Here is a 19,548-nt window from a genome sequence, read left to right on the forward strand (position 1 = left end):
ATGATTTTTAATGTTTATCTTTCTTCGAATGTATGATGTGTATTTTTATAATGTTTTGGATTAATATTAAAATATGAAGTGACATTTGATAACCTGACTGAACCTCTTTCTTCTTTGACCTCCCACCTGTAATTATGAGGACCTAAATCACTTTAGTGCTTATCCATGTGACTTTCTTATTGTGTATGAGCTCCCCGGGTCCATGGTATAGGGGACACCCATCTTGTTTGTCTATCTTCAAGCATCCTACATCATTGTCATTCATCGCCCATACACAAGTTGGCACTTCACTCAATTCTCCTGGCAAAGGTTTGGACGAAAATTCAGATACCGGTACATTCTGTGATGAAATGATCAAAAATACTCCATCTAGTGTACAGTGGATAACTGCACTCAGTTTTTTCAATAGGTTTAACCCTAAAAGATTTTCCCCGCACTTTTCTGTTAAGAGAAATGGACAATATTCAGTGAATGGGCCTAACGTCACTGCTACTGGTTGGGACACTGGATTTATAACTGGGGTACCTGCGAACCCTACTGAAATATTTCTTTGCCCTGACAGTGGTATTTCTGGAACCAAGTGATGATCTATCGAGCATTTTTGTGCCCCTGTGTCTACAAGAAAGCATGCTCTCTATTCCCGACTTTCATTTCTACGTAGGGTCCTTTCTGATTCACGGGAATAGGCACTGGTTCCAACCCCTGTCTTGGGCTGTCCAAATTGGGGAAACAACACATCATCCGATGCGTAATCACTGCTGTTATTATAGTACGCATTTGATTGAGTGTCAAAAATGTTTCCGCCCCTTCCTCTGTTCCCATTATGCGTGTTTTGATGGCTCTGATTCTGAGTAGAGGCAGTTTGATTCGGAGCTTGGTTCTGACTTTGGGCACTATTCCCTTGGCTATTTTTGTGCTGCTGCATGCTATTTCTATTCTTCCCACTTGTTCCTGGATGCCCCCTATGCTGACTTCTCTGGCCATACCCATTTCTATTTTGCAGATGTGGACATTGCGCTCGCCAATGACCTTCCTCTCTGCAATACGCACATTGATTTAATCCCAGATGCCCTCCATGCATGTTCGAATTACCTCTGCCTTGTGCGTTTCCTCTTCCTCTATTGTGTCCCGCCACTTGCTGGAGTAGCACCTAAACCATTGTTCGTAGTGCTTCTATCCTCATTGGCAAGGGGTATTCATCAAACATCTCATGTATTTCCATTGTGGGGATACTAGGATCTGAAATCCACTTTAACGCCTCCTGTATACATACTTTTAATGTATCGCCTGTCTGTCTTGACAACGGCAAAAATCGCTGCTGTATATAGGGCTCTGCTGCTTCCTTCCTATCTCTCCTAATATCTTTACTCCTATACCGAGGCGTCGCAAACATTTCAGCATATTCATCATCAAGTTCATTCTTAAGTTAAAAAAGTCGGTCTACATGTTCCCTTATTTCTTCATCTCTATCTCTACAACGTGCTAGTGCATTGAAATCCAACAATCGTTGTGGCGATAGCCTCCCAATTAAGTGTTTCCATCTCGCCACTAAATATTCCCCTATGCATTCCAACACTACCTGTCTTTCATTGCTCCTCCTGAAGTCATACATCGAAGCTAGCGCTGACGTTTTATCATTCCCGTTTATATACATTTCTGCCTGCTCTTGCAGCTCCCGTCTTCTCTCCTTGCTGATCGCACTACGAGTCACTCTCGCGCATCCACTTTGTCCGGTCCCTTCTCTTGTTTCAACAAGTTCAAGTTCAATTACAGGAGGGGCAGATGGGACAGAAACGATCTCTAGGGAGGGAGGTGCAGATGGGACAACGGGAACGGGAAGTGTCTGTGCGGTGCTGACTGGCTAATGGGAGGTGCTGATTGTGTGGTCTGTGGGTGTGCTGGAAGGCCTGGAATTTGATCAGTAGAGAGGGCTGAGCAATAGGAGGGGCTGAGCAATAGTTACTGACACGTTCTTTTTAGTCTCTTCCCTTGGGCCTCGCTTTGTATCAGTCAATATTTTATTTATCAATTCATCTGATGAATGCAATTCTCGTTGTGGGTATATTTTTTCTATACTCAACTGGTCGTGTCTATTTGACTTTCTCAAACTATCATTCCACTCCTCCTCCTCTTTTTCTTTCGCTCTTTCTGCTTTCGACTTATGCCTGTGTGCATGTTTCTCTCCACTTCTCCAACAAAGCTAGCTTCTCTTCTCTAGACCCTAAGGATATCAAATGCTGCAGGGCGTGTTTTCTTTTTCATCAACACCTTCTCCAAGTTATCTATTCTCGTAATCTCAAAACTCCCATGATTCGGCCACTGAAGATCTTCCTGTTTTCTGGTTTGCCTATGCCAAGTCTCACAAAACATTATCGCTCCCACACCATATTTCACATACATCTCATATGCCGGCGACCCCACGGGTGGCACGACCTGGCCAGTTTCCAAAGATTGTCTATTGCAGCGGAAAAATCCAGCTAAGGTGGACAATACCCCAGGCATGTTTTAACCTTATCATCGGCTAATCAGCCTTATGCTGGGTGTTTGATTTTGCAAAATCAACTCTCAACCAATATCAGGATTACTTTGAATTGGGGCACGACTCACCTGATCAATCAAGTTGTCTTTTCAAGACACAATTCGTCCGTATACTGACGCAGTCAATGACGTTGTGTCTGCGTATCTTGGCTCACTCTGCCTCGTTTCGGGACCCTGGCCTCCTTGTTCTCTGGCCAGGAACGTCGATCAGGGATCAGTTGTGTGCAGATCTGCAAAGGAGTCTCCCATTGCTTTCGCAGGTGTGCGCCGAACACCTCTTGATCCCGGCTCGATCGTCCCGTCCCCGCCATTCTCTCTGCCTTCCTTATTTTACAACACACATGATGGAAAAAGTGGGGGAGGGTCCCTGTTCGGGCACCATCTTGAAGGGGCCCCTGAGGGACCCTCGCATATGGAAACAAGGCACAATCACCACACACGAACTGATACACCAGACACGAGGTTGTATTCCCAAAATCTAGGGTTTATTGCAAAGCAAATAGTCTCAGTTGGCCAACTGGGTCCCACGCCCTGCGACATGTGTTTCCAGACCCCAGGGGACGCAAGAGTAGAGAGAATCGTACAACAGTTACATATATACTAATCAAGCGTCTTGTAATCGGTAGTGACACATCCAATAACGCCCCTAATACATTTCCTTTGAATTGGGCACGATGATTGACAATGGTGACGAGTATGACACCCTCGAACATTCATTTAGCAACAGTTTGCAATTTTCACAAGCCTACAGACACAAGTCTTTGTTTAAAAGAACACAATGCTTCTGTTCTTGCAAGCAAGCTTCATGCAGGGGAGAGACACATTCCAGGCCTTGCTATCTCCTAGTTTCTATTCATGTACTGGGGATCAACTTGCTCTCCAGGGCTCTACAGGGCTCAGGAAAGGGGGGCCGCAAAGAAGAGCATAATTCAAGTCATTTAATGTTCGCTTACTAGCATTTCTACAGTGTTTTCTTGCTGCTTACTTCCAAGGATATGCGAGGGAGGAGACTGGGTATTTCAGTCTTGTTGCTACGTTATGTTTCAACATCTCTCTCGAGGCCTTGCGTTATGCACTAGTAGAGCAGAATAATATTTCAGCAAAGCAGTTTAACAGAAGGCAAAAAGCAAACATTAGAGAGAAAACAAAATGGCGATTTCAGTCACCTTAAAATGGCCACACTCTAGTCAAACTTATGGCTATATATTTCTAATACTAAACACATGAGGCGGTTGGTCTTCGGCCAATATAGTACACTGCCTTATGATTGAGGGGTGTCTACTTTTCCTGGAACGACAAACTTAGGCCCTCATTGCAAGTATGGCGGTCTGAAAATAAGGGTGCTGGTAGCAATGTACTGGCACCCTTTTCGGACCGCCTTACTACAATGATGCCAGTAGGGGCCAGGGATCCCCTGGCAGGCCTGTCGGGAGTTCAGGCCCGTACCAGCATGGATTTCACTGAAGCACGTTAGCAACGGTGCCGGTGCTTTCATGTGCCCATTTCCTTGGAATCCTAGTGGACTCCACGGAAATGGGGATTAACCCTTACTGCTGCTGCTTGTAATATCATGGTGGCACTGGGATATCAGGCGGCTGTAAGGGTATTTTGGGCTGGCGACAAACCGCCGGTAGCACTGGCGGAGTACATACAAGCAGCCACATTATTACCACCTGAAGAGTGGAGCTGTAGACAATACGAGTTTAGATTGTCTGCTATCACCAATCCCATTGGCCCATTCAGAGATGTGGCGTTCAATATTAATGCGGACAGACTCTCCAAGAAACCTTCCAAGATGGAACATGTAGGGTTTGAGTAGAAATTCACTACTATTACAGTCTTTCAAGCTTGACACGTTTTAAAATGTACTCTCGCTGCAAGGATTCCTTGGGAATGTGTTGGTATTTTTTCTATATCCCTTACAATCGAATTGCGGGTGGCTATTATTAACCTTCCCGCTGGGCGCCTTCTGTTATAATGAATTGACACTTGTTCCGCAACGGAGAAACTGTCTATTATAAAACTCATGGTCAACCAGGTTTCCTGCAGCAATATTAGGTTGTATTTGTAAATATGGTGTGTCTCATGATCTCATTTGTTAAGCTCCTAAAACCCGGCGTGTTCCAACTAATCAAGTCTGACCTACTAAAGTGTAACATTACTCTCCACTAATTTCTGAAAAACTTAAGTTAATATATCAGGCAGCAGGGAGCATACTTTGCTCTTACTATCAAACAACAAACATTTCTGATTTATATCCAGCTCCCCTTTCCTCTCATTGCTAATTCTTTATTTCCAGCAATGTGAGAGGGCTCCACAAATTAATATGAGCCCCTACTGCTTATATTATTATCTGGACGCAGCCCTTTTTTCGAGGATATAATTTCTAATACTGTATCCCAGTTTATAAAGCTCTTCCTCAGCTGCCAGCAATGCATTGGCCCCATACGTGATTTCAAGCCCACCTCCACAATATTTGTACAATCTTTGTACTGGAATTGGATGTAGTCAATGTAGTATCTTGTGAAGAGAAAGAGTTCGGGGATTTCCTTCGCAATTTGCAGTAGTGCACTTCTGTTCACTATCTCATTGTCCCCCACCCCCATCCAGTTGCTGTAGCCAGATTCTCCAAAATTCTTTGTTGACTGCAACCATCAACTACCTTTTTCGTCAAGGTAGCAATCAATAAACTGAGTTATGAGTCTTCTGCTTAGCTGTCTTCTGACCATCTGATTGGCTCTCTGCAGTGTTTCCCGATATTGTGATAACCTCTAAATGTGTACCTTTGGCCTGTGATTGGGCTGTCACTGCCAGTTTGTTCAGGGCAGTCACTTTTGGATACCTTTTGCCACAATAAAAAATCAGCTTCCTTCGAACTGGAGCAGAGACTCTCTATGTTTGTACGCCTGCCCTTACTGCTTTTGCCATTGTGACTTTAGTATACGAGGATGAAGTGTTACTTATCTGCAGCTGTTCTATGTCATCTGATGATCAAACAATTTGACACTGTGTCCCCCCGATCTGTTTGTTGTTCTGCATCTTTCAGTGTTGCTTTATCAATGCTTATTACAACAAGAGTGTCCCGACAGGAAACACGACAGATTAGTTCCAGCGAACTAGATCACTGTATGTGCAAATGAGTGCAAACATTTAGTAATAATATTTTACACGTCTAGAACCTTAGTAACGCTGAGGGTCCTTATAGTTGTTCTGTATCTATCAAAACAAAGCACACTGTGCTGTGTCTCCAGAGTTAGTCAAATTAACATTTATTTGGTATAATTAGATTGACCTGGCAAAGAAAACATCACAAATTATATGTATGAAGTTATGCTAAATACATATGTCCGGTAGAACAGTAGAAAAATGCAAAGCTAAAAAACTGTACAATAACACGTAGATGAAATAACACATCCGATGGGAACCGTTGTAGCTGATACGGTTCTCAGGTGTGATATGATATGATAAGGCATTTATAACGCACCCATACACAATTGTTTCAAGGAGCAACGAGGCAAGGGAAGGGAACAGAGGGAAGACAGACAACGATCCTACTAGGCCAAGTGTCATTCAAATCGCGTAAGTGCGTGAGAAGGGGGAAGGGGAAAGTGTGGGGGGGGGACAGTGCAGTACATGGAATCATAGAATAAATAAAAATAAGTAAGTACGGCCAGCAGGTGGCAAGTGCAGGGGTGAAGAGTAAGTGCAGGCATCAGATGTCAAGTGCTGCTTGTGGGCTTGTAGCGATACAGAAACAGTCCCCACGTGCGGGGGTTGCTAGGAAGGCAGTGCAGGTGTGCGACTGGTGGGGGAGGGGACCTGGGCACGAGATCAGAGGGTGGCCAAGTAACCAGTGCAGTTTCAAGCAGGAAATCGGCAGGGGAGAGGAGAAGAGAACGCAGAAGCAAAGAGAAAGGTTTTGAGGTGCTTCCGGAACCGGAGATGGTTCTACTCAAGTTTCAAGGGGGCAGGGAGGCTGTTCCAAAGGGAGGCTCCAGCCGAAGAGAGAGATCTACCACCAACTCGTTGCTTGGAGAAGCGACTGACCCTGAGGGAGTTGGAGGTGGAAGAGCGAAGAGCTTGGGAAGGAAGATATTTAGGACAAGAGAGTTGAAGGTATTTAGGCCCCAGGCCTCAGAAGGCCTTGTGGACAAGGCACAGGGTTTTGAACTGAATCCTCGCAGCCACTGGGAGCCAGTGTAGAGATTTCAGTCCTGGAGAGATACAATCCCTGGGCTTGAGACGAAGGACAAGTCTCGCAGTCCTGTTCTGGATGAGTTGCAGAGGACGGAGATTAGAGGCAGGCAGATTTAGAAAGAGGCTGTTACAATAGTCCAGCCTAGAGAGAACCAGAGCTCTGGAGACAGTGAGCTTCTGGGGGAACGAGACCAGTAGAAAATACCAGTAGAGACAAAAAACCTTAATACAAACAGTAAATCTTGTATACAGTTTAGCTAGAGCATAGCAGTTCTGTTGTTTCACTCGTGGGCAACTAAAGATTAGTCAGCTTCTTGTTATACATGGATTAGGTATTAATAGTTCAATAGTTCAGGAGTCTATACCTACTCCTACGTCCAGTTCTCTTTCCTCCATACTTATGGGACATCTCTCCGTCCTGTGGGATGGGACCGGAGCACTTTGTAAAAAGCATCCACATATTTTTCAAAAATGTGTCCCTCCTCTCTTTCCTGCGCGGGGCCCGGCACGCGGCCGTAACCCCGCTCACCTTGGCTCCGCCCCGCGCATCGCCCATCAGTCCTTTTCTCCGCACGATCGGGCCGGACGCACTTGCATCCTCGGAATATTTTCTTCCTTGTTTTCCCTCTCTGGCTCTCACTAGCATTCGTTTACTAGTCTGTCTATGTCTTTTAAAGTAGATTTTCCAGACTGTTCATCGTGTCACTGTCGCTTCACGAGGGCGGATCCCCATCCTCTTTGTTTAGAGTGTTTGGGTCCGGAACACCGTTGGGACTCCTGTTTTTACTGTGACTCCCTTTCGGTCCGGGCACTTCAACGTTGGTTAGAGCGGTGGGAGGAGGTGTTCGGACGGACTCCTCCTTCGCATTTTCAGGCGTTCATCGACGAGAAGAAAAAACGCCAGGTAAGTTCTTTACTTTTCAGAGCACCCCGGCCGGGGGATACCTTTCCGGGTTCCTCTCGAGCCGGGAGGGGCGTTGATTGCTCTGTTACCGGGGTGCGCCCTGAGGTGCCTGTCGGGCCTAATAATTCTATCGGAGTTTTCTCTGAGGATCTCCGTAAGGGGCCTGTGAACACCAGAGTACGCTCTGAGGCCCCTCCTGTGGGGGCTGTTTGTAGACCCAGTTCTACTGAGTCGTGGGGTACCGGAGCTTGCTCTGAGGCCGCTCTTTCGGCTTCCCTCAAAAACAAAACCGGGGTGCGCCCCAAGGTCTTGGCTGGGCTTGAGGTTACCGAACGGATGTTCGAGGCCCGTGCCGATAAGGCTTCTACCGGGCCTAGGTCCGAGGTCCCTCATACAGAGGCTAAGGATACCAACAGTTATGAGGGGCCGGGCAAGGCCTTGTCGGTGACAGCGCACCGTTCCCGCTCTTGTGGTGACACCAGACCTGTTGAGGGGGCAAAGAAGAAAGTTTCTTCTTTTACCGGCAGTGCCGAGGCCCTTCCTTCGAAGGCTCAGTTGGCGGTTGGTATGTCGCAGAAACATTCCAGGCCTCATAGTACCGGCTCTGCCGAGGTTCCTTACGTTAAGGCTAAAATTAAGACCCCTGACCCATCGACGGGGACCCCTGCCTCACTTCCTCACGTGCCGCAGTTCCCCTCAGATGAGGACAAAATGGCAGCCGTTCCCGCCACAACCACGGCGGCTATTTTAGGTACTACCCCTACAACTACGCCATCGGCCCCTGGTGTAGGGTTCAATCCTTCGGGTGAACCTAAGGTCCCTTGTGCCCATCCTTACTGGCCGGTTTATGATTGGAACACCCGGATGCCTCTTCCGCACAATGTTTCGTTGCCCGCGGGGGCGGCTCCCTTGATTTATGTGGATTTGTCGGGGGAGGGGCCGGTGTGGCACCCTTCTCCGTTACGTCCCTGGATTTGTCCACCTCATGAGAGGCCTCCTCAGGTTCCGAAACAATCTCCTGAGGATGCTTTTTTCGGTAAATTTCAAGCGCTTATGCGCACCGACCCCATGAGGGAATATTTCAAAGGGCTTTTCAAGGAGATATGTCCACCCGCGCCTCCGGCTCCACCCGTTCCGACGGTGGTTCCGCCGGCGCCTCCCTTGCCCGTGGTGCCTCCCCCTGTGCTTCCGCCTGTGCCACCATTGTCCCCAGTGGATGAGGCAGTGCCTGACACGGCTCAGCAGGATCCTGACCTGTCAGATGACCCTCAAGGCGATCAGGACAACAAGGACCTTCCCAGCTCTACCAGAGCTTTCCATGACCGGGTGCTGGACATGATGAGTTTCTTAGATGTTCCGGTGCCCGAGGCACCTGCTCCGCAGGAGGGCGTGCTTTCTCGGGCGTTCACCTTGTCTCCTTTGGAGCGTACCGGCCTGTTCTTGCAGAAGGACGTTTTGGCCGAGGTCCATAGAGTTTGGGAAAAGCCACACTCGGGACTTTTTGTCAATAAAAAGATTGACGCGAGGTACGGGCTGCATTCTTCAGAAGAAGTGGCCTTGTCGTCTTGTCCGCCTCCCTCCTCCACAATGGTGGCTGCGGCTACGTTGCAATCCAGGCCTGCAGCATCCTCCTCTGCAATGGCGACTCAGGTCTTGGGAAAGGAGGACAAGCTCCTGGACTCCCTAGGGAGGAAAATCTTTGCCAATTCGACCTTACAGCTCAGACAGGCCAATGCATAATTGATTTTGGCAGGAGCTAACATGCAGATGTGGAGAGGTCTGTCGGAGTTTGAGGAGCACATTCCGGTCGAGAAGTTGGAGGATTTCAGAGGAGGCCTTTACGATGCCAGGGTCTTGGCCCAGGATCTCCTGGAGGCTGCGGCTCATCACGTAGACACCTCGGCTCGGGGCCTGATGCTTGGGGTTGATACCTTGCGGCAAGCGTGGCTGCATGCCACTAAGTTCTCCAAGGAGGTGCAAGACAAGGTTCTGGACCTTCCATTTGATGGTAAGGAGCTTTTTCACTCTTCTACTGATGTAGAGCTCACCAAAACCAAAGACAGCACCCAGACGGCTAAATCATTGTCTGTTCTGATTAAAGCTCCCTTCAAGACTCAAAGGCTGTTGTCGCAAGGGCGACCTTCGTCTGGTTTTAGGGGCTTCCTCGACCGCAAATCTCGCAGAGTGGATACTCCTGCGGGGAATAACCGGCATAGACAACAGCGTACGCAGTATTTCTCCCGCTCCTCAGCCTCCTCATCAGGTTCAGGTGGCACCGCCACCGATAAACCTGCCAAATGAGGGTTTTCCGCGCTCGCACGAGACCCCGGTGGGGGGACGCATTGCGTCTCATTGGGAGTCATGGCAGACCATCACAGAAGACAGATGGGTCTTGTCAGTTGCTCGAGCGGTCTTCCGCTTACCTTTACCCCCTACCCCACCCCTCAACCCTCCTTTTCAGCTGTCGGGCTCACCCTCTCTCAAGGCCGAGGTTCAGAAACTTCTGCTCCTCAGAGCTGTGGAACCTGTTCCCCTTGGGGAGCGAGGGGAGGGCTTCTACTCCCGGCTGTTTACGGTGCCCAAGCCCAACCAGGCTGGCCTGCGCACCATCCTAGACCTTTCCCAGTTCAATATTTTCCTACCCCAAGAGAAATTCAAGATGATCACACCCGGCAAGATTCGCTCCTCTTTGCAGACGAGCGATTGGCTCAGTGTGGTGGATATTCAGGATGCGTACATGCATATGCTGATTTGGAATCCACACAGGAGATACCTCCCTTTCTCTTTGGGAGAGGAGCACTTCCAGTTTCGGGTGCTTCCTTTTGGCCTCAGTTCAGCGCCGCGTGTCTTCACGAAGATGATGTCGGTGATTGCGGCCTATCTTCGTCTCCAGGGTATCCATGTGTATCCCTATTTGGACGACTGGCTTCTACGCAGCCCTTGTCCGTTGGCAGCAGCAGGCAACCTCCAGTCTCTCCTTCAGCTCCTGTTCCATCTTAGGCTGTCGGTGAACTGGCGGAAATCATCCATGACGGTCTCACAGGACCTGACTTTCCTGGGTTTTTGTTGGAACACGATAGACTACCGAGTGTATCTGACCGGGGACAGAATGGCGGATCTGTTGGCCACGTGTCAGATGTTTGCGCAGTCGGAGAGCATGTCAGCCTGGTGGTTCCAGAGGCTTCTGGGCCTCATGGCTTTGTGTGTACTGGCTCTTCCTCTTGCTCGTCTCAAAATGAGACGGACCCAGATGGACCTTCAGAGTTCCTGGCGTCAGGCTCTGGACCCGGATTCCAAGGGTCATCTCTCAGCAATCTATCAGTGTGAGAAGGGTTCCAGGACCCAGCCCCTATGGTGACGATGACGACAGACTCCTCCCTTTTCGGGTGGGGTGCGACGTTAGATCTTCTTCAGGTCTCGGACCTCTGGTCACCTCAGGACAAGCTCCTGCACATAAATCATTTGGAGCTTCTGGCAATTTTTCTGGCGCTCAAGGCGTTCAGACCTCTCATTGTCAACAAGGTGGTCCGCATAAGAACGGACAATGCACTGTCAATGTATTACATAAACAAGCAAGAGGGAACGAAGTCTCCCCCTCTCGTGGACCTGTCCATCCAGATTTGGGAGTGGCCCGTGCTTCATGGGATCTGGCTGCTTGCAGTGCATATCCCGGGCCGGCTGAATGTCACTGCGGATGCCCTCAGCCGGTGGACAGTGGACAGCTACAAGTGGGAGTTGAAGGCGGAGATCCTCTCATGGATTTTCTCGCGTTGGGGCACACCGGAGGTGGACCTCTTCGCCACGGTGGTAAACAAGAAGCTTCCTCAGTACGCCTCCAGAGGGGGGCTGGGAGCCTCCTCTCTGGGGGATGCACTCGATATCCCATGGCACAACATGAGAGCTTACGCCTTCCCGCCTCTCCCCCTAGTTCATCGAGCAATTTGGAAGTTGAAGAGCTCTGTCAACTGTTCTCTTCTACTGATAGCTCCGTGGTGGCCGGCCAGGTTTTGGTTCTCAGAACTTCAACACCTGTCGGTGTGTCCGCCGATCAGGTTACCAGTAACTCCCGATCTTCTTCACCAAGGGGAACAGCAGATGTGGCACCCCACCCCACAATCGCTCAACTTGGCGGCATGGTGCCTGAGTTCAAGTCTTTAGAGCATCTGAGTTTGTCTGCGGATAACATGCGCATTATCCAGGCAGCCAGAAAACCCTCGACCAGATCCCAATACAAGAGTAAATGGCTCAGGTTCTGTCATTGGTGTTTGGAGAAGAAGTGGATCCGAGGGTGGCCACGATTGACACGGTGCTGTCCTTCGTGTCCTCCCTAGTAGAGTCAGGGGTTCATGCCCTGTCATGCAGGACTTATCTCTCAGCGGTTTCCGCTTACCTTTCTACAGACCTGTGTTCTTATTCTCTAACTAACCCAGTGGTGAAGAGGCATTTTGCTGGCTTGACACGTCCCTACCCTCCGGTTCATAGGATGCACCCGCCATGGGACCTAAATGTAGTCCTGACAGCGCTGTGCCATAAACCTTTTGAGCCAATGGCTACGGTTGACCTCAAGTACGTGTCCTGGAAAGTGTCCTTTCTGGTAGCCGTTACGTCAGCGAGGAGAGTGAGTCAGCTCCAGGCATTGTCGGTGGAGCATCCTTTCTTGGTCTTTCACAAGGACAAGGTAGACCTTCGGACGAACCCAGCTTTCCTACCAAAGGTAGTGACCGAATTCCATCTGAATCAGTCGATTTCCCTTCCGGTCTTTTTTCCGAACCATGCCTCGGAGGCGGAAAGGGTTCTATACTGCCTGGATGTCCAAAGAGCTCTTAAGTTCTGCCTGGACAGGACTTCTGAGCTTCGGAGCCCTTCCCAACTGTTTGTGACCTTTGGTAAACCTCAGGGCAGGCCGGGGTCTAAGGCATCCATTTCCAGATGGATTGCCGCCTGTATCACGGAATCTTTCATCGTCCAAAAGCTGAAACCTCCTAAAGGTATCCATGCACACCAGGTGCGAGGCAAGGCAGCCGCGGTTGCTTTTCAGAAGTATGTTCCCTGGGAGTCCATCGCTAAAGCGGCTACTTGGGCCTCCCCATCTGCTTTCTGTAAGAATTACTGCCTCTATATGAGCTCTATACCTGACGCTCAGTTCTGCCAGGCTGTGCTGAAGAACCTGTTTCAGTAAGGGGTATTTCCATCGACCCATAGTTCCTGTAAGGAGTGCCTGGGAATCTCCCATAAGTATGGAGGAAAGGGGACGGGACGTAGGAGTATTACTAGGTTACTCACCGTAGTGACCACCTTACTCCTAGTCCATAGTCCCCTTTCCTCCATACGCCTGCCTGTCGTCCCCTCTAATAAGTTTCCTCTGTTATTGCTAATGGGTCTTGACCCTGCGATAGAAAAGGACTGATGGGCGATGCGCGGGGCGGAGCCAAGGTGGGCGGGGTTACGGCCGCGTGCCGGGCACCCCGCGCAGGAAAGAGAGGAGGGACACATTTTTGAAAAAAATGTGGATGCTTTTTACAAAGTGCTCCAGTCCCATCCCACAGGACGGAGAGATGTCCCATAAGTATGGAGGAAAGGGGACTATGGACTAGGAGTAAGGTGGTCACTACGGTGAGTAACCTGGAAATTTATCCACATTGATCTTTGTTTTAGTTAGTGCTCAGAGAAATTTCAGTTAAGTTTGTGCCTCTTCTGATTTTTAGTTTTTGTTTATTGTCTCTCACGAGTGTCTCGGCCCTTATTAATGACTTCACAAGAATTATCTTTCTTCTTGCTCCCTTTTCTTTATGGCAATTTAGGCACACATATAGGTACACTTTGCAATATTCTTTCCTCTCTTTCTCCACTATCCTCCTTTGATCCCAGGTCACATGTTATCTGGGCTAATCTTATAAATGATTCCATAGTGGATTGCAAGAGAGGACTGTCATCTAAGGCACTTTAATCGCATTCTTTCTCAAATGGGTCAAAACACACACCTAGCAATAGTTTATTTGAATTATAGCCTTTTATAAAGGTTACCATGTTTGCCCTGATGTTTCTCAGATGGTTGTTTGCCGTTAGTGAGTTTCCCTGCAAATCGCTGAATAATTTTGCATGCTGTCTTAACTATGCCTTTATTTGGCCCAAACTGTCTGAGACTGTTGTGTGTATCACTGGTTGAAGGCCCACGAGCATCAAATCACATTCCACCTCTTTTGTGAGTTCCAGGAGGATTCCGGAATGCATCTGAACTTTCCCCTTCAACAATTCAAACACATTTACCAGGGAGTTTAGGACAAAGTTCAGTGCCCTTAGAGTTATTTCACTAGTGCCTTTTGACTGCTCTATCGGCTGGTGTGGCATCAATAGTGAATCATTGTTATGATCATTCATTGCAATGGATTCATTTAACTGTTACATTGATCCTTGCATATCTGGCTGTGAGTTTGGCCAGATTGAGTTCCATTGTGGGCTCATCATTTATCAAATTTGCCGGGCTATTTGTGACTATTGCTTGATGTAAAAATACCCGGCCCCCTGTAGGACCTTCCATGTTAGCCTCCATCACATGTACTGAATTAGGTGGATCATAGTTGTCAGCATCAGGCAAACTGCGACTACGCCCGTTGGAAATGAAATCTAGAATTATTTTTGTGGGTAGATTGCTTGAGACTGCATTCAACTCTTTGTCTATTTTTGATCTTATTTTCTGCAATTGATTATTTGCCACGTAAATGTCTTGACTTCCACCCTCCACTCCATCCGACCAGACTATGGAATCAGTTTCTATCGTACTACGGTCGTCCCGGAGACTAATGCTCCGTAGATTGTACACATTATTCATTTGGGCAGTGTTGCTTTGATTCAGGTAGTTCTCTTTGACTATTCTTGGCTTTTATAAGTCACCACACGAGTGATTCCCAGAAAATTACCAACTCCTTGTGGTAGCACATAGGTATGATGTGTCACCAATGTGCTTTTCATAGGGTTTTGCACATTACAGTGTTTATACAATCTTAAGGCTGTAATAAGAACGTGGGTAATTCAAGCAGAAAACCCAGAAACCCTTTAAAAAATATGCATTAATTGCCAAAGCAATTAATGCATATCTGCAAGCAGCTTTCATACGCTTAATTGCTTATTTACTTTAGCTCCCGGGCTAGAAAACCACCACACCTCGAGCCTTAACTGAAATCACTGCAGACCTGTCAATACCACTGAGAGTTCTATCTGACCTTGTTAGATAGTTTGACATGCGGTGCTCGACGACCTTGTTCAGAGATTCGAATGAGAGACAGCAAACTTTTCAAGATGCACGCCTTCCCAACAAGCGAGTCAGTTACAAAATACCTGCTGCACTCTTTCAGGCTGTGTTGAAAATCTTGACACACGGCTACAGCAGAGCTACCCTAAAGTTTCAGATATCGGGCAACAAATATTTCCAAAGTCAACAAGCACAATTAGTTTTGTTGTATACAATGTTCTGGTTAGCAGTATAACTGTATGCAGCTCGCGCTCCTACCTCTGTTGCACAGGATACTTGCTCTGTACTTGTGCTGTACAAGCAAGCTTTAGGTCCAAATCGAAACAGTGGTATGAATATTCGGCGTCAATGCTATTACAGCCGCATCAACTCCAACAACTACAGGCCTACCAGCCTTAACGTCAGGGTACCAGGACCCAAGGGACTCTACAACACCAACTCTCCTTCTGTTCAAATGTCCCGGGCTGGGCTGTTGAGCAGCAACAGCTTTGCACCATCTCCCTGTGCCACCCACCATGGGGCCACGGGTCGCAGAGGGCAGAGTAGTCCTCTCTCTGGGTCTCTCTGGGTCTCTCGTCAGCACTGGCAGCATAACAGCCAAAGCACTAGAGGAGGCTAGGGGAGAGATCCTAGCGACATCGCGCAACTGTCAAGCCACACCAGAAACACCAAACAAGCACTGGCAGCTTCTGACAGTCTGAACAGAGGTCACGCTCCAATGCATTTAATTATATCTTATATAGTGCTACTTATGCCATTTCCATGGTCTTTTGGTGTGTTGGAACCTGAGCAAAAATGGGTTATGTTTCAGATTTGTAGGAGCTGGAGCAGTCTGGTAAGATTGCTTTGCTGCCGTGCTTATGTGTGCAGGTTGGTAGGGACCAGGTTCGCTTCTAGGTGTTTTTAGGAAGTTGTCTACTGTGATGCAGCCAAACTGTACCCTAAGTTGGGCATGTCACCCTGTATTGTGTTATTTATTTATTTATTTATTTATAGGGCACCGGAGCCCACAAGCATCAGGGTGCACAGAACAAGGACACAGAAGATGACCAATAAGGACAGGACAAAAGGGGGGCTGCCTGAAAAGAGAACATAGATTGTTCAAACACGGTGGTTTTTAGCAGGTGGCAGAAAGGAGACACGCGAGTAGATAGCTGCCAGAAAACCAGCTTCTGCAGAGATATAGGAGTGGTCAAAGCCGGTATGAAAAGATAACAAAACCTGCAAGAATTTTCAGAAAATAACTTACCTGAGCTGAGCTTGTAAAAGCAATTCACAGGTCAAGAGAACAATCTTCATTTGAATTAAAAAGGGCTACGTAGGGGGCCTCCTTATACAAAATAGGGATAAAGAAGGCAGATTCCTAAAGAACAGATCGCTAATGGTTACATGTCTGTGTTCCTTTTAAGTGGCCAAGCAAGAAGACAACTAGGTCACTCCGTTGGTTACCATTTTGTCCCATTCTCTCTTTACTCTTAGCTGCCCAGTCTGCATGGCTACAATGTCGGAGAAGCTTGGAGCACAGAGCTGAAAAGGACATGTGTGACACAGCACTCCCACAGTGATCTAGCACAAGACCTTGACAACAATTCTACCATCATAGGTGAAAAAAGTAAGTTTGCACTATTTTAATTAATGTACCTTGGAATATTGTGGCCAGACGGAACCTGAAATCTGTCCAGAAAAAGGCCATGCCAAACTGGCCTGTCTGTCAGATTCAAGAACAGGTAAAAGATTCAGTGTAGACCAGTGTGTCCTGCAGACGTTAGTCCCATTAAGCGCTGCCTGGCATTTTCTGAGATTGTGTTGGTGCAAAAAGCAAACAGAAAAATGTGTTGTAAACATTCAAATGCAATGCTCTAAAACAGACTATGGGCCTCATTACACGGAAGACGGTAAGGGTTAACGGTCACCGGTAAGGGTTCCAGTGACCGTTAACCCTTACCCCCTTACTATGAGGTCCCTTAGCGGGACCCGACCTTAACGGCTGGTGTAGACCAACCGTTAAAGTTGGGACCTGCAAAGGGACCTTGGTGCTAATTACAGTACCGCAATTTGCGGTACCGTAATTAGCTCCTTCCCCATTCCCATTATGCCCTATGGGGCAAAATGGGAATGGGGAAGGGCCATGGAGAAAGGGGGAATTACCGCCCCGCCAACCTTGGAATGGGGTGGTAATTCCCCTTTCCTCCATGGTGGTACCGGTATGGTACCGGCGGCAACCATGGTGCTAATAGCACCATGGTTTACCGCCTACCGTGTAATGAGGCCCTATGAGTTTCTCCAAGACTGGTCAGCCCTTGCCCAAAACAGCCCTACATGATCTGCAAATATTAAATGCCATGACTGCATATAGGAAGGGACACTATTTCCTTGTATGATATGATATGATATGGCATTTGTACCTCAGGAAACTCTGGTGGAGGGACAAACAATATGCAGTTGTTTATCAAGTAACTACAACCTTACACCTCTACAGCATGCCATTTATTGTGCAAGCCAACTACAGCCATATAATGAGGCTGGAATAAATGGGGGATCAATGACAAGCTCTCATACAACTAAAGTTAGTATAGTTCATGGCCCAGTGACAAAGGATGGTCTTACCTCTTGTGTTATACTGAGACCTTGTAAAGAGTCTGGTTCTGACATGAGCTCATCCACTTGAGGGATGACCGTATCCAGAAGAGCAGCAACAAATGGCTGATGAATGGACATTTCTTTCTACTGTATTGGGTTATATCTACCATAATCTGCCATGGGCTAACTTTTCCACTCTCCTATTGTCATCTGTTTCTCTCATAAAATGTGGGCGATGAGAGGTGTTTTCACTAGTGGAGCCCTAGTAACTTGATGATTGGGACATTTGAACTATAGGATCCAATTGAGCAAGGCGATTTGAACCCTATGGGCTGAATAAACCGAAAATGGTGGTCCATAAGATATTTTGCTAGTGACTATGGCCACCTCCCAAAGTACTTGCCTGTTTTAACTAAGAGTGTGCAAGCAAATTATCCCTTTGTCTTAACATTAAATCCAACAAGCAGGGGAAAATCACTTTAATTGATATGTTCTGATCCACTGTGTGGTGTTAGTAGAAACCGATAGGTATATTTTGTGGGCAAGATTTCATACATTTTCATAAAATGCCAGAGTGTTGAAATATTTTCTGGTTCAACCTGCATTGGCTTTGAGTACTGTTGAAAGTAAAGAGCTATATACTCTTATACGAAAGTGCCTTGGACCATGGTCTGAAGATGAACAACAACAGATGTCCACAAATTTGTGGAACTCTCCCGTCCCTTGCACACACAGTTTGTGTTAAATAACTACAAAAAGAATTAATCTGCAATTTTGTTGGAAAAATGACCATATTTTACTGCTCTTACAAAGAAAATAAGTTTTTAAAACTGTAAATTCTGATTACTTAATCTGTTACAACACTCATTTGTGTTCAAAGTATTTGTTTTCAAAGTTAATTCCCTGATCAACAAAACAGATTTCAAGAAAGAAAGTTGTCCAAACGTAACACTTTTTCAAATGACCACTTCAAATTATACTAATACATTTCTCGTGTTCTGATATCCTAAAGGTTTGCTCAACGCGTTTCGGGAATGTCTTCCCTTCATCAGGAGCTCTTTGGTTCAGTATTTGTCTTCATACTTGATTCTATCTAAAGGAAATTATTACAAAGGACATAATTAGCTGATCGTTTTTAAACTGTTTCTCAAGTTCAACAGCATTCTGTCATGTTTCCTAATGTATAATCACCTTTTTGATATTCTTGTATCCCATCTAGTTCTTGAAGTGGATAATCTGGGTTTCCTAATTTTCTCCAACTTTTGAAGTGTGATACAAAATCCACTGTCACCTCCAACTGATAGGGTATGTTGGCTGCAAGAGAAAAAATGATTAAAAAAATGGATATATATACTTTGAAGGATATGACTAGTTGAAAAACTCTAAAAACACAATATTATCTAAATGTCATGAGTCCAAATGAATGTACCTGTGCTCCAATGTAGCTGTCACGCCACTCTTATACAGACCTCCACGGAGTCTATTAGAATCCCTTCTTGATACACAAGTACCTTGTGTGTCTGTTGTCTCCTCTCAGTGTACCTAATTTAGTCAAACCATTAGATGACTCAGTAAGTTCAATCTCCCTGATATGGAAAGTACTAAGTAGTACTGGTCCACTGTTGCATACATTCTTACCTATGTTGTCCCCTTGCTAGAGATGGATCTTATAAGTTCCGTCTTGGGTCTCATGTATATCTTCCAATGATATGATATGATATGATATGGCATTTGTAACGCGCCTATACACAAGTGTTTCAAGGCGCGACGAGGCAGGGAGGGGGGAACAAGGGGAAGACAGACAACGATCCTACTAGGCCAGGTGTCATTCAGACCGCGCAAGTGCAGGGGTAGGGGGAAGGGAAAAAGTGCAAGGGGAAGGGGGAGAGGGGGGGGAGTGCAGTACAAATAAGTAGAATAGAAATAAAATAATAAATAAATAGGGCCAGCTGGTGGCAAGTGCAAAGGTAAGTGCAGACAAGTGCTGGGGGGGGGGGGCTGTAGTGATACAGAGACAGTCCCGCAGTGCAGGGGTTGCCAGGGAGGCAGTGCAAGTGAAGAGTGACTGGGCCCAGGGCCG

The 19,548-nt window shown here is 47.0% G+C and overlaps 1 protein-coding gene and 1 long non-coding RNA gene across 3 annotated transcripts in view; one reads left to right on the forward strand and one right to left on the reverse strand.

The window, feature by feature from the left end:
- Window positions 1-19,548, reverse strand: part of LOC138472679 (uncharacterized) — a 99,835-nt gene that overhangs the window by 67,982 nt on the left and 12,305 nt on the right. The window lies entirely within an intron of this gene.
- LOC138472680 (uncharacterized) overlaps window positions 1-19,548 on the forward strand; it is a 243,716-nt gene that overhangs the window by 62,984 nt on the left and 161,184 nt on the right. For both annotated transcript variants that reach the window (XR_011268656.1, XR_011268657.1), the window contains exon 3: window positions 16,368-16,500. This is a non-coding gene — a long non-coding RNA (uncharacterized lncRNA). The remainder of the gene's footprint in view (window positions 1-16,367; window positions 16,501-19,548) is intronic.

The sequence above is a fragment of the Ambystoma mexicanum genome, chromosome 8, assembly GCF_040938575.1.
Source record: "Ambystoma mexicanum isolate Mex_15411 chromosome 8, UKY_AmexF1_1, whole genome shotgun sequence".
In the NCBI taxonomy this organism is placed as follows: Eukaryota; Metazoa; Chordata; class Amphibia; order Caudata; family Ambystomatidae; genus Ambystoma; species Ambystoma mexicanum.